The sequence below is a fragment of the Cebus imitator genome, unplaced genomic scaffold, assembly GCF_001604975.1.
Source record: "Cebus imitator isolate Cc_AM_T3 unplaced genomic scaffold, Cebus_imitator-1.0 Scaffold85, whole genome shotgun sequence".
Lineage (NCBI taxonomy): Eukaryota > Metazoa > Chordata > Mammalia > Primates > Cebidae > Cebus > Cebus imitator.
Window position 1 is genome coordinate 9,904,565 of NW_016107400.1, and position 14,993 is coordinate 9,919,557.

At 47.6% G+C, this 14,993-nt stretch overlaps 1 protein-coding gene across 1 annotated transcript in view; it reads right to left on the bottom strand.

Moving 5' to 3' along the window:
* GTF3C1 (general transcription factor IIIC subunit 1) overlaps window positions 1-14,993 on the bottom strand; it is an 87,473-nt gene that overhangs the window by 50,865 nt on the left and 21,615 nt on the right. The gene's annotated exons all lie outside the window — the stretch shown is intronic.

Consider the following 14,993-nt stretch of genomic DNA (forward strand, 5'->3'; position numbering starts at 1 on the left):
AAAAAAAAAAAAAAAAAAAAGAATTTTGGGATGAGATTATCCTGGATTATCTGGGTTGGCCCAATGTAGTATCACAGAGTCTTTAGGCTGGGTGTGGTGGCTCGCATCTGTAACCTTAGCACTTTGGGAGGCCAAGGCAGTTGAGTCCAGGAGTTCGAGACCAGCCTTGGCAACCTAGCAAGATCCCATCTCCACAGAAAATTTTAAAAATCAGCCACATGTGGTTACATGGGCCAGCTACTCAGGAGGCTGAAGTGAGAGGATTGCTTGCGCTTGGGAGGTCGAGGTAGCAGTGAGCCGAGATTGTACCACTGCACTCCAGCCTGGGTGACAGACTGAGACTGTCTCAAAACAGAACACAACAACAGCAAAAAGTCCTTAAAAGACGGAGGCAGTAGGATCAGAGTGAGATACTGGAAGGTGCTACACTGCTAGGTTTGAAGACAGAGGAAGGGACCACAAGCCATTAGGAATGCAGGTACCTCCTAGAAACTAGAAAAGGCCAGGGAATGGATTCTCTTCTAAAGCCTCCACAAGGAACACTGCCCTGCAAACATCTTGATTTTACGCCAATGAAGGCCATTTCAGGTAATAATAAATGTGTGTGATTTGAAGTCACTGGGTTGGTGGTAGTTTGTCACAGCAGTCATAGGAATAACAGGGACTGCTTCTCCATCAGCTTTCATCAGCACGTCCATGCAGAATCCTCAGTGCTATAGGAGTAGGCACTGACGCTGACCCTGCAGCCCAGCCCTCTAGTACAGGACCCTGCCCATGAAGTGTGAGATGCCACCCCTGCGACAGCACAGACTGAGGTCTGAGGAAAGTCAGGCTCAACCACCCCCAATGGAGCAGGAGATTCTTTTGGGGGCAGTGCATGTGGCTTGCAGGTGAAGTTCACAGATAAGCATCTCAGGGCCTGGAACTCAACACGGTCCTCAGGAGACACTCTGGGAGGGCCGGCCTGAGGCAAGCAGTCAGCAGAAGTGGTCCCCAGGCACCAACATGGTGCTGAGCCCTCCACTCCTCACAGCAACGGAAAGTCCCCCAGGGCAGGGCTTTTCCTTGGAGGCAACCTAAGGCCCCAGCACAGGTCTGAAGCCTCAGCTCCTTCTGGGTCCCCGCCGGGGCTCCTGCCGTCCCTCTTGGCTATACTTGGTAATCCAGGCCCCTGCCTTGCCCTCTCCTAAGATCCCTCTCTTTCAGAATAGGAGGCTTAAGCAATCAAGAGGGGAAGTATGGGAACAAGGGGACTCTCAGGACCTTCGACATGGGTAAGAACTATCTGAAGGCTCAAGCACTGTGACGGGTCCCCTGCCAGGCTCCCTTTCTACAAGCAGCACCTCTAGCGGCTGCTGGCCAACACCCCCAGCGCACAGGCAAACAAGACCACCACGCCATTCCCCCGGGACTGTCCTCTGGCCAAGCCCCTACCAATCCCCACCTCACCATGCTGCTCACACGAGCAACCTACTGCTCCTAATAACACGACTATTTATCGAGTACTGCATCCAGATGCTGTCCTAGGCTCCCTGTGTGCCCTACAAACTGACCCTCAGCACAGCCTTAGGAGGTAAGGGTGATCGTTCCAGCCCCACATGGAAACACAGAGGAGCTAAGGAATTCACACAAACAACTGCCCCTTCGCCAATGAGAAGCTGGCATTTATCAGGCAGTCTGGCTCCAGAGCCCGGGCTCTAAACCTTTGGTTTAGATGTCCCTGATTAAAAAACCCCACTGTGACTGAGAATAGCTAAGTGACCCGGGGTCAGGGACGCTGGCTTCTGCCTGAGCAGCAGCACAACACAGCACTTGGGAGAGAGTCAGACCCGAGGCACCCTCAGCCAACGGCCCCGTGCTATTTCTTCTCCTTTCAAGCTTCCTTACGAGGCTAATTAGCTAGGAAAAGATATACAGGACAGCCCTCAAAATAAACACAGGTGGAGGGCAAGAAACGGTGCTAGTAAACTCATGGACTCAGTGGGCAAAAAAAGAGAGAAAGCCTCTTAGCCTTCAAAGCTTCTGATCTTGGCTGGGCACGGTGGCTCAACGCCTGTAATCCCAGCACTTTGGGAGGCCGAGGTGGGCAGTTGACTTGAGGTCAGGAGTTGGAGGCCTGCGGCAACAGAGCGAGACTTCATTTCCATAACAAATACAAAAAATTAGCCAGGCATTGGAGGTGTGCATCTGTAGTCCCAGATTCTCAGGACGCTGAAGCAGGAGGATTGCTTGAGCCCAGGAGTTTGAGGCTGTAGTGAGCTATGATCACACCACTGCACTCCAGCCTGGGCAATACAGTGAGACCCTGTTTCAAAGAAAAGAAAAAAAACCTTCTTCTCCCCACCAAGTTGGTTCACCATCCTCACCTCTCTACTAGTGGAGCAACTGACATCCATCCCGTCACAGCCTCCAAAAATGGCATAAATGACTCCTCTACTGAGAGCCAGAATAAACGTTCGGAGGGAAGGTAGGAATGAACTTGGGCTCCAAGGCCAGGCAGAGAAGTGTTTCCACTTCTCAAGTTCCACAGCTCCCCACGTATGTGACTTTGGGGAAATTACTAAGTATGACTCTTTCCCGATCTGCAAAATGGGATGACAGTGTTCTCTGTCTCACAGGGTTAATGCTGGCATGGCTAAGACAACATCTGTACAGAGGCTGGCATGGAGCAATCCCTCAACATGACCACCCAGGCACCATGCCAAGGGCGGTACATGAATTAACCCATAAAATCCCACAACCCCAAGGCAGGCAGGCCCCTGTAAGCTGATTTACACATGCAGAAGCTCAGGCACTTGCTCACAGTGGTGGTGCTAAGGAGTGGCAGAGCTAGGATGTCATCCCAGCAGCCAGCCTGCAGTGGATGTGCTCAGCCAGTAGGGCGGTTATTCTGAATAGTACCACCAGCACCTAGCACATGGCGGGGGCATGACAAACATCAGTGGCATTCAAGGTGGTGGGCTCGTGGGATAAGTCCCATAGGTGCCCTCTGGTCATGGTGGCCTGACTCCTAGAGACTCACAGGAACCCCCTGCTCTGGTTCTGAGCATGAGGTTCAGCTGTTGGCCGCGGAGGCTGAGGGTGATGCTGGAGGACTATGAGCTGTTCTGTGCAATCACACTGGGTATCATCAGCCCCAGGACCCACAAGGCACCTGTGATCTGGAGCAGGTGCTGTATGTAGGTGGGCCATAGCCAAGGCTGGGCCCAGCCTGAGGCGGCTGTGCTTCCAGAAGGCCTGGAGCGACTCTCTGGACATTCTGGCCATGGGGTCTGTGGCTCTGTCTGTCCCACAGGGCATTGCTGATTTCTCTGCTTTGAATCCCAATCACGCTGACTCTCTTCTGTATCCACCAGGCAAGTAAGCCCTGTTTATTTACCCAAGCTGTGTCTGGCTCTGCTCTTTTGCAACATACCAATCGCGGAAACATTTTCCTTTCCCCGTGCCATCACATCTTTTTTTTTCTTTTCAGACAGAGTCTCGCTCTGTCGCCCAGGCTGAAATACAGTGGCACAATCACTGCAGCCTCGAATTCCAGGGCTCACACAATCTTCCACCTCACCTCCGAGTAGCTGGGACTATAGACATACACCACCACGCTCAGATAATTTTTTTCATGTGTTGTAGAGATGAGATCTTGCTATCACTAGGCTGGTCTAGAACTTCTGGCCTCAAGTGATATTCTTACCCTGGCCTCCCAAAGTAGTCGGTTATCGGCATGAGCCACTGAGCCAGGACTGGTGCACATCCTTCCTTTGGAAAACCTTGTGTTGAAGAGGCAGACCAGCACCATGGTGGGAAAGGGATTCTCTGCCACAGAGCTGGCTGTGAGCCCTGCTGCTGTGTCGGATGGGCCTGACAAGCTGGCTGACCTCCCTCCGCCTCAAGTGTCTTACCTGGAAACTAGGGCTGGTGACAGTGTGAGGCAAACTGTAAGAGATCAGGCAGGTAAACGACGGAACAGTGTAGTGTGTGCCTTATGATTCCAAGGGACCATCTGGAAGGGTTTCACCAGCCCGTGTGCCTTTCCCACAGTTCTAGAGTTTTACCAGCCTCAGAATTCCAGTTTTTATCATTAAAATCCCTCCAGCTCCTACTTGCCTTTTTGAAGGTTCCTGTTGCAGACTACAAGTCAGCTAAAGCCAAAAGCCACAGGGGCAGAGCGAGACCCGAGTAAGCGCACATCATCCAGGGCGAGTGGGGCCTATTGCCCCATTTGAGCTGCCACCTCAGTGACCAGCAATTCCCCTGGCAGGAACCCGGGACTTGCTGATGGCAACCACTGTTCCCTGGACACAGGGATTTCTTCCAAGGAGCAAAAAGCAGCAGAGATACAACCAGCACCCACTCACAAAGCACGAGGAGTTTCAGGCATTATCAAGACATGGCGTGCTAATATTAGCAGTCCAACACAAAGGAATCACATAGATCTTTTGTGTCCAGGATCCAGTAAGAACTTCATTTAGACATTCTGAAGACTGAAGACCCAGAAGAGAAAAAGAGAACGCATGACTCCTTACGGAGCACCTAGTATGAGCCAGGCATTGTGTTCAGTGTTTTTGGAAGCCATTTAACTTATTCATCACGTAGCTTCCATTAAGTTATTGCCATTTTAAGAAAAAGAAAATTGATGCCCAGAACGGTCATGTGATCTAACCAATGCCTTCCACACTAGGCTAGAACTTCAAATTTCCATCAGAAAGCACGATTCATTGCAAAGGAAAAACCAGAGTAGCTGTGAGGGGGAAGCAACAGTCTGTGTTTCTCACGTTCCCAATGAAAAATCCAGCTGGCCTCCTAGCAAAATGGCGCTCTCAACTGTGATCAACCCAAGGAAAGAACAAAAGCAAGATGGGAACAAGTGAGCCCCACAGCAGCTTTCTTCTTTAAGGGTCACAAGCAATGATAAAGTCCTGCTGGTAAGCGAGGCAGATGTCATGTAAATTCAGTGTTACCTCTCTCTCACACACCCCCAACCCCACACCTGGCCAGAGGAGGCTGAAAGCACAGAATGACCGGGGGTGGGAGTACCCCAGGGCAATGGTGGTGGCACAGGTTACATTATGGGCTCAGGAGTCTGTCTGGTGTGAGCCTGCCTCTGCCAGCCTTTGCTGGTTGTATAACTTGGCTATGTAATATGGCCTCTAGGCCTATTTCCTCAGCGACACAATAGGGATAATCACAGCATCTTCCTCATAGAGCCCTTAGGACAGTACCTGGCATGGAGGTAGTGCTGTGTAAATGTTTGCTACTGCTTTACCACTACGCCACCACTACTCTGTTGCTACAACCTTGGAAACACAGTCCCCTGGGCTGAAAATACCAGAGTGCTTGGGACCTTTAATTGGACTGACTCCACAAGCATTTATTCTGTGCTGCACGCAGAACACACACGGATCAAAGGGACAGGTTTCCTGCCCCTGCAAAAGACTGTGTGTGAGACTGGCCGACGGGCAGCTAGGGGAGACAATGTGCTCAGGCTTCACGTGCCTGGGTTTGAAGTCTGGCTCAGCCACAGGGGAGGTCCTTACCTCTCTGGGCCACAAGTTCCTCATGGATAAATTGAGGCTAATTTTAACAGCAAGCCGAGAATAAGCTGGTAGTAAGGACTAAATGAGAATGCATTCAAGGGCCCTAGCGTAACACTTGAAACAAATTACACACTCAACGCATGCTGTCTGGTTGGTTGACTACTAACAGGGCCAACCAGCCATGGTGGGAAATGTGCAACAGCACCCTCAGGACCCTACTATAAGCATGCACAGAGCTTGGAAATGAGGTGGCGGCGGCAGGATGGGGCCAGGCAGGGGACAACAGAGAGGGGAGGTGGCATTCGGGTGGGACAGTAAACAATATGAAGAATTGTCTGATAAGGCAGAAGTCAGGTGTTCCAGGCAGAAAGAAGGGTATGAGCAAAGGCACTGGGGTGGAGAAGGGGCCTACTGGGGAAGGGGAGGGAAGAGGGCAGGAATGAAGGTGGGAGTACAGAGAAAGGTAGCTGTGGAAGGTTTCTAGACCCATCATAACATATTTTCTTATTTTGTAGGCATGATGTTTGGGACTGACTCGAAGCTATTTCTGCAGTGGACATGGAAGCTGGCTTGAAGAGAAGGAAGGCTGGGAGCCCAGATCTGCAAGCCCTCAGGCTCTTGGGAGCTGCCCTAGGCTCCTTTTACCTTGAGCCAGTGTCCCAGGCTCAGGCCCAAAGCACTCACCTACCTGCCTTCCACTTCTTCCTGAGTTCAGCCCAGTCTCCCTGGGAGGAAGCAGAGGAAGTAACTGATATGCAGGCTCCAGCGTCACACTCTACTCAAATCCCTGCAGCAGCACTGCCCAGCTCTGTGAGCTCAGGCAAGGGACTTGTGCCTCTGTTTTCTCATCGGTGAAATGAAGAAAAAGAGAGAGGAAGAGAAAAGAACAGAAAAAAAAGAAAGGGACAGAATGAAAGAAAGAAAGAAAATAGTACTGACAAGATTGGGTGGCTAGAAGGACTAGAATGAAAGAAGCAAGGCTGGGCATAGTGGCTCACACCTGTAATCCCAGCACTTTGGGAGGACAAGACAGGAGAACACTTGAGCCCAAGAGTTCAAAACCAGCCTGGACAATAGGCGAGATCCTGCCTTTACAAAACAACAATTTTTTTAAAAAATTAGCTGGTGTGGTGGCGCACCCCTGTAGTCCCAGCTACTTGGGAGGCTTAAGTGGGAGAATTGCTCAGCCTGTGTGGCTGAGGCTTCAGTTAGCCACGATCATAGCACTTGGCTATGTAATATGGCCTGAGTGAGACAGAGTGAGACCTTATGTTGTGTTTTGGGACGGAGTCTCACTCTGTCACCCAGGCTGCAGTGCAATGGCACAATCGGCTCACTGCAGCCTCCACCTCCCGGGTTCAAGCGATTCTCCTGCCTCAGCTTCCCAGCTGGGATTATGGGCGTGCGCTACCACGCCTGGGTAATTTTTGTATTTTTAGTAGAGATGGAATTTCACCATGTTGGGCCAAGCTAGTCTCCAACTCCTGACCTCAAGTGATCCTCCCGCCTTGGCCTCCCAAAGTGCTGAGATTACAGGCATGAGTTTCTGTGCCCAGCCAGCCTTGCATGGAAAGTAATGTTGATGTTTTTTCCAATTCCCCCTGCCCCAAGACTGACCACAAAACTGGACAACAATATGGCATCTTGCCCAGTTCTTTCCTCTTTTTAGTGCCTCTAGACAAGCCCACGGCATCTTGGGTTTTTTTCAGTAATTGCACAAGGAAACAGAGTACTGACAATACTACACGTGGCGGCTTACAAGGGTTTAGAAAATCATATAAATGCTTTTGGTGCACAGCTTCAGAGTCAATCACCTCCCCAAACCCTCAGGCTGAGTTAGTAGCTGACTCCAGGTCCCCAAAGCTTTTTTTTTTTTTTTTTTTTTTTTTTTTTTTTTTTTTTTTTTTTTTTGAGACAGAGTCTTACTCTATCACCCAGGCTGGAGAGCAGAGGCACAATCTCAGCTTACTGCAACCTCCGCCTCCCAGGTTCAAGCAAGTCTCCTGCCTCAGCCTCCCAAGTAGCTGGGATTACAGGCGCTGCCACCACGTTCAACTAATTTTTGTATTTTTAATAGAGGTGGGTTTTCATTATCTTGGCCAGGCTGATCTCAAACTCCTGACCTCAAGTGATCTGCCCACCTGGGCCCCTCAAAAGTGCAGGGATTACAGGGGTAGGCCACTGCACCCAGCATCCCCAATGCTCTTCAAGTGTGATCAATAGATGGTAAGGGCTGGTGTCAACTGTGCAGTGCCAACAACAGCAGCGAACCTCTCTTGAGGGCTCCGAGCCAACTGCCGTTTAAGGAGGCCACGCCCCTCGCTAAGACACATCGCAGTCCCTGTACTGGTCCCATGGATACCTCTGCTGCCAGGCCCTCACCTTGTACATGCCCCTAAGTTCTGGCACCTGCCTTTGGCTCTTTCCAGCACAGGGAGCATTACCCTCTCAGGCCACAAAGCCATCAGCTGGCTACACCCTAGAAAGGTCTTAGAAGAAAATCTTAGGGCTCCTCCCTCAGCACAGGGCCAGTCACCCATCCAGTTCCAGCTGGCTTCTCTTCCCCAGTCCTCACGCCCCTCCCACCTGCCCCCCAGTGTGCCCTTCCAAAACACAACACATTCCCCTGCTGAGGGAGAGCAAAGAGGAGGGCAACAGGCACATCCCAGGTGCCTGGGTCCCCTCCAGAGAGCTGCCTAGGCTGCAGAAGTTACTCAGTCCAGAAATTCACACCCTTGGGGTTCTTACCCCCTTTTCAAAGTTCTCACTTTCAAAAGAGCTTCTGCCATATTAACATGTCTTTTTTTCTTTTCTCTTAATTATGAATAATAGTAATTACTTCTCATTTTTTAAGCTAGTGTTCTTTAATCGCTTTTTAACTGTTTTAACCATTTTCCCTCCAGCATCATCAATTTTCTAGGCTTTTAAAATTGCTGACAATCCTTTTTCTGCTCTTTTTCTGTTCATGTTCACCTTTTATTCTTTTTGTCTTTCTGATCTTGATTCTATTTCCAGTTTTTTTGTTTGTTTGTTTCAAAGCTCCTTTAAACCTTTTGTATTTTAATCATTCTTAATATGGTTCACTTCTCTTTTTTCTTAGCTTATATATACATCAATTCTACTGTAACTATTTAACTGTCCCTGTTGGCCATTTTAATGATCGTAATTTAGTTTGCTACACCCTGTTAGGTTTCTTGGCTGTTTATTTTTTATTAAAATTTTAATAGGTTTATTGAGGTATAATTCACATATCACACAATTCATCCATTTAATCCAAATAAGTCAATGGCTTCTTACTACATTCGCAGGCCCCTGCATCCATCATCAGTCAATTCTAGAACATTCTCATCACTTCAAACCCTTTCTCATTCCTCTCTCCCCCCACCCCTCCCCTAAGCACTCACTAATCTACTTTGATTCCCTCATTCTGGACTTCCCTATACATGGAACCATATAGTCCTGGCCTTTCATGAACTGGCCACGCTTTACCCATCAAATGGTCTTGGCACCTCTGCTGAGAATCATTTAACCATAGATGTGTGGATTTATTTTTGGACTATCAGTTCTGTTCCATTATCTGTCTGTCTACCCTTGTGCCAGTATCACACTGTCTCCATTACTGCTGCTTTGCGGTAAGTTTCAAAAGCGGGAAGTGTGAGTTCTCCTACTTTTCTATTTTGGGGTTGTTTTAGCTCTCTGGGTCCCTTTGCATTCCCTGTGACTTTCAGCATCAGCCTGTACATTTCTACGAAGAAGTCTTTTGGGATTCGCACACCAACTGTGTGGAATCAGAAGATTATCTGGGGAGTATCACCTTCTTAATACTGTGAAGTCTTTTGATCCAGGAACCTGGGATGTTTTCCATTTACATAAATCTTAACTTTCAACAACATTTTGTAGTTTTCAGGGTTTATGTTTTGTACTTTTGTTACATTAATTCCTGAATTATTGTGAATAAAATTGTTTTCTTAATTTCATTTTCAGATTGTGCATGACAGGCCTATGGAAACACTTCTGTATACTGATCTTGTGTCCTGAATCTTTTTTTTCAAGAGTCCCAGGGGCAACAGCTCTGGGGGAAGAGTCCACCTCATTCACAGGAAGTACAGCTACTTCACCCCACAGCCCTTTCAATGCTAGACTTGTGACAACCTGGAAAACCCAGGCAAGCGACACCTCAGTCATCAGCCCCAGAAAGCACAACTTCTGTGAGTTGTTTCCGACTGTGATCATTTTCCGACAGACTGCCAACTTAACTTGTACTTCTCTCCCTTTCTTTTCTCAGCACAATTTAATAAACACAGGATGACTGGTAAATGCTTGAAGAAAATAATCCAAATTTGCAAAACAGATCAGTTCAGGGAGGCTGTTTATATTACCAAAGATTTTTTTTGCTTTTTACAAAACAGATCACTGAAGCTTTCTGTGCAGTGAAATATGCATTTGAAATACACCTAAATCCAAACTTGTTAAGGAGTTTTAGATATAATTCATATACTATATCCAGGTATATCTGTGAATTTACATGAAATAACACATCATCTTTATTTATTATTTAAGCTTTGTTTCTTCCATAATGCCATAGAGGGGAGGTTTTACGTTAATTTTGCAAACCGGAAAGACAAAGCTCAAGGCAAAAAAAAAAAAAAAAAAAAACCCTGAAAATCGCATTCATCCCTTGTCTCCTGCTCAAGGAAAGTAACTGAAGTGGCACTTAATTAAATTAAATTACCTAAGCATCTGCTTAGCATCTACCCTGTTCCAAGCAGACGCCGCACAGCCTTTAAGGACATAAAGCATGTCAAGAGTGTGGTCACTACCCTGAAGAAGCTTAGGAGCTGGCTGGAAAGAACTCACACAGATGAGTAACTGAGCTACGAAGTGCCATGGAAGTGAGGGAAAGACTCACTGTGAGTCCAGGTTTCCAGCTCAGCAGCGGAGACGCAGGCGACAGTGTAGGCAAAGACATCATCCCCTCCAGCCATCAGAATGGCTCCTTGTGCACCCGTGTGACAATCTGAACATCCTGACCATCATCATCTTGGTACCTGCCCTCTTAATCCAGCACAAAGAGCCAAAGCTGTAAGTCATGGTAATCTTTCTTCTGGAAAGTCTCCTCCTCCCAGCCCCAGGACTCAAGATGATGGAAACCACTCAGTGGGCAACAGGTCCAATGCATGGACTTACTTTCAAGGGTTAGGCAAATGACACACCAGTGTGAAGCAGGCTGTAGGGTACACAGCGGGAAGCGGGTGTCCATGGTGAAAGGGGAAGGTGAGACCCTCCGAAATGGCTATAGCCTAGCCAACTGCTAATAAAGGAATGAAGTTCAATGTTGCCTAATTGTACTTTTATAGAGAAGGTGACAGTCAGACTTTTTAGGTGAAAATTTCTGATTTTTAAATGCTGGCAACAAATTCAATACAAACAAACACTGTGAGCCAAACAAAACACATGGCTAGTTCGGGCCTGTGTGTCACGGGCCTGTGTGTCACCAGCCTGTGCCCCTGCTCTATGTCTGTCACCTGTAAGTCTCACAACACCCGGGAAAGTGGGTACTATTACCTCCTAGATAATTCAGATGAGGAAACTGGGGTATACAGAGGTCTAGTCACTTGCTGAAGGTCACCTTACCAGACAGTGATGGAACAAGAATTCTAACCCAGGGCTGTCTGTCTTCCAAGTCCATTCAGGTGTGAGGTGTTAGTTTTGAGTGGTTAGTTTAAATTTCCAGGGACCCTAGGCTCTGGAGAAGTCTTTCTCTATGGTCGCCTGCCTAGCAAAAAAGGTTCTTTAAGGAAGTAAGGTTCCTCCTTAGTTTCTCTTTACTTTAAATACAAATTACTCTCAACTTTTTTTTGAACACTTTCCTTTCCAAAAGGACAGGAAATGAAAATGATTAATAGCTCCACAGGCCATGAGTATTTTAGGCATTCAGGCTATTAAACTTCAAAGTCAAATACTGAGGGCCGAGCACAGTGGCTCAGGCCTGTAATCCCAGCACTTTGAGAGGCCAAGGCAGGTGGATCACGGGGTCAGAAGTTCAAGGAGCAGTCTGGCCAACATGGTGAAACCCTGTCTCTACTAAAAATACAAAAATTAGCTGGGTATGGTGGCATGCGCCTGTAATCCCAGCTACTCGGGAGGCTGAGGCAGCACAATCACTCGAACCTGGGAGGCAGAGGCTGCAGTGAACCAAGAAAAACCCAAAAAAAAAAAAAAAGGGCAAAAGGGAGGGAGTGTGTCCAAAAAAAAAAAAAAAAAAAGTCAAATGTGGAGGAATCCCTTAACAATTAAGTCCCCTAGGATGCCTCTCAGTTCCATCAGCCTTTTCTTCCTTGCCACAGGACCCAACAATCCTTTCTGTTTTCCTCTCTACTTAAAGGTTGATACACCACACTTTCCTCAAGGGGTTCCAGTCATTTGATCAATCACACATTTACTCAGCACTGAGAATGTGTTAAGTACTAGGAACTCAAAGATGGGGTTTTGCCCCAGGAAGGTTTCCTTATCTCTCAGCTGCTCCTTTGTTTATATACCTATTGTACTGTAATTATCTGTGTCTTACCATCTCCTCCACAAGAATTTTCTCAGACACAGGGAAGCCAGAAAGGTGGCCAGTGCTTCCATTACCTAAGCTAGGAAATAAAGGAAGAGATAAGCTTCCCCACAGTTCATAATCTCTTGACAAATATGCCTGCCTACCTTCTGCAGGACACTGGGCCCCGCCCCCAAGGTGTCATGGTCTGTCCTCATTCAGGACGAATTCTCTTGAGGTGTGCTGATCAAGTCAGTATCCACAGGCACCTTGCTATGCCCTCAAAGTCAAGCGCACAGGCTGTAAGTAACTTTTTCTTATACACCTTTTGGGTTTCCTTGGAGTTAGTAACTGCATTTTTTCCCATTTGCTTGGTTTTCTATGTGCATGTCACTAACCAATGATTCTTTAAGTTTCTTCTGTTCGCTACTTTAATTCAGTATGCTATGTTTGTTTCTTTTCCTTATAAATTTTCCTGAAATATTCCGTGAGGCATTAAAATGCTGCCCAAAGTCCTGTGTTTTGGGAAGTGGAGAGGAGATGGGGAGAAGTTGCCGCCATGTGGGCTTTAGTGAAGAACAAGCTTGCAGGGGCTGCTATTTTGTTGGGAAAACCCCCAAATTTCAGTATCTGGAGGATTTTTCTCCTGGACTGGTCAGTTTCTTCAGAAAAAGAAGTCTCCAGCCCCTGGCCTAGGAAGCCGTAAGTCTGGCTGTCAGTGTTAGAGGAGCCAAATGGTTCTAGGAGCCCATGTTCCCTTTTAGGAAGCTATCGGAGGATGCACATCAAACGACAGACCAAACCAAGAGACAGCCAAGCTGGGAGCAGCAGCTGGGGAGACTCTCACCGATGGAGACTATTACAAAACCCTCATTTTTGGTACAGTGCCCGGTCTCCAGCTTGGTCTCACATCTTTGAGCCTAGAAACCCTCTGGCATGCTCTCTAGGGATAACGCGACTTCTGTCTCTATGGGAAAGGGCTTCTCACAGGGTTTAAATTCTCACACAGGCCATCAACCAATTCTCTTGTCTCTAGCCCTAGTCACGCTTGTGCGTTCAAAGACAGCTGGTATCTCCATGTGTTTAGTGGATTTTGGGTTCTGGGGTGTCCGTTTTTGGCTCTTGCCCTTCACAGGCACTTAGCTTTCCCAGTCTGCTCAGTTGCCATTGGCCCACCTGCCTTTACTCACCCAATGTCATCACCAGCTCTCCCTGCTGTCATTTCCTGTCCTGTCCTCTTTGTACTTGAGGGTTTACTCCTCTTAGGTCCCTTCTTATCACTTTGGTGAAGTTTGGGTGGAGTGCAGATAAACACATATATTCCGACTATCACCTTTTACTGAGAACTCTGACCCACCACTTTTAAAATGATTCTGGTTAATCAGGAATAGCAAACAGCATGGGACAAAAAATCAAGAATATACAAAAATAAGTGGATGTGGTGGCTCATGCCTATAATCTCAGCACTTTGGGAGGCCAAGGCAGGAGGATCACTTGAGCCCAGGAGTTCAAGACCAGCCTAGGCAAGATAGCAAGACTTCATCTACTAAAAATAAATTAGCCTAGTGTGGTAGGATGTGCCTGTAGTCTCGGCTCTTCATGAGGCTGAGGCAGGAGGACTGCTTGAGCCTGGAAGGTTTTTTTTTTTTGTTTTTTTTTTTTGGAGACAGAATTTTGTTCTTGTTGCCCAAGCTGGAGTGCCATGGTGCAAGCTCAGCTCACTACAACCTCCGCCTGCCAGGTTCAAGCGATTCTCCTGCCTCAGCCTCCCAAGTAGCTGGGATGTGCCACCACATTCGGCTAATATTTTGTATTTTTAGTAGCCTGTTAGCCAGGCTGGTCTGAACTCCTGACCTAAGGTGATCTGTCTGCCTTGGCCTCCTAAAGTGCTGGGATTACAGGCACGAGCCACCACACCTGGCCTACGGCCTAAGCAAGGTTTTTAAAGTTTCATAGGCCATGCTCCTTAGGTTAACTGTCTTAGAAGGCTCAGATCCTACCTCAGCTTCATACTGATTTTTTTTTTTTTTTTTTTTTTTAAAGATGGGATTTCACCATATTGGTCAGGCTGGTCTTGAACTCCTGACCTCAGGTGATCTGCCCGCCTCAGCCTCCCAAAGTGCTAGGATTACAGGCATGAGCCACCGCACCTAGCGCGTACTGATTGTTTAACCTTCCATAAGTTACTGAGCATCTCTTCACTTTTTCTTCCATATAAAATGGTGACAATGCCACCAACCTTACAGGGCTAGATAACACGATCATACGATACAGAATAGGCACTTCGCAAAGGCTGGCTAAAAATGATGAATGGCTGGGAGTGGTGGCCCATGCCTGTAATCCCAGCACTTTGCTGGGCTGACATAGGTGGTCACTTGAGTCCAGGAGTTTGAGATCAGCCTGGGCAACATGGCGAGACTCTGTCTCTACAAAAAAAATTTTAAAATGAGTCGGTGTGGAGGTTCACACCTATATTCCCAGCTGTTTGGACAGCTGAGGTGGGAGGATCATTTGAGCCCAGGAAGTGGAGATTTCAATGAGCCAAGATGACACCACTGCACTACAGCCTGAGCAACAAAGACCCTGTCTCAAAAAAAGAAAGAAAGAAAAGAAAGAAAAGAGGCTGGGCATGGTGGCTCACACCTGTAATCCCAGCATTTTGGGAGTCTGAGGTGGGTGGATCACCTGAGGTCAGGAGTTTGAGACCAGCCTGGCCAACATGGTGAAATGCTGTCTGTACTAAAAACACAAAAAATTAGCCAGGCATGGTGATGGGCGCCTGTATTCCCATATAACTCCTGATGTTGAGGCAGAAGAATCACTTGAACCTAGAAGACAGAGGTTGCAGTGAGCAGAGATCTCACTATTGCACTCCAGCCTGGGTGACAAGAGTGAGACTCTGCCTTTAAAAAAAAAAAAAAGAG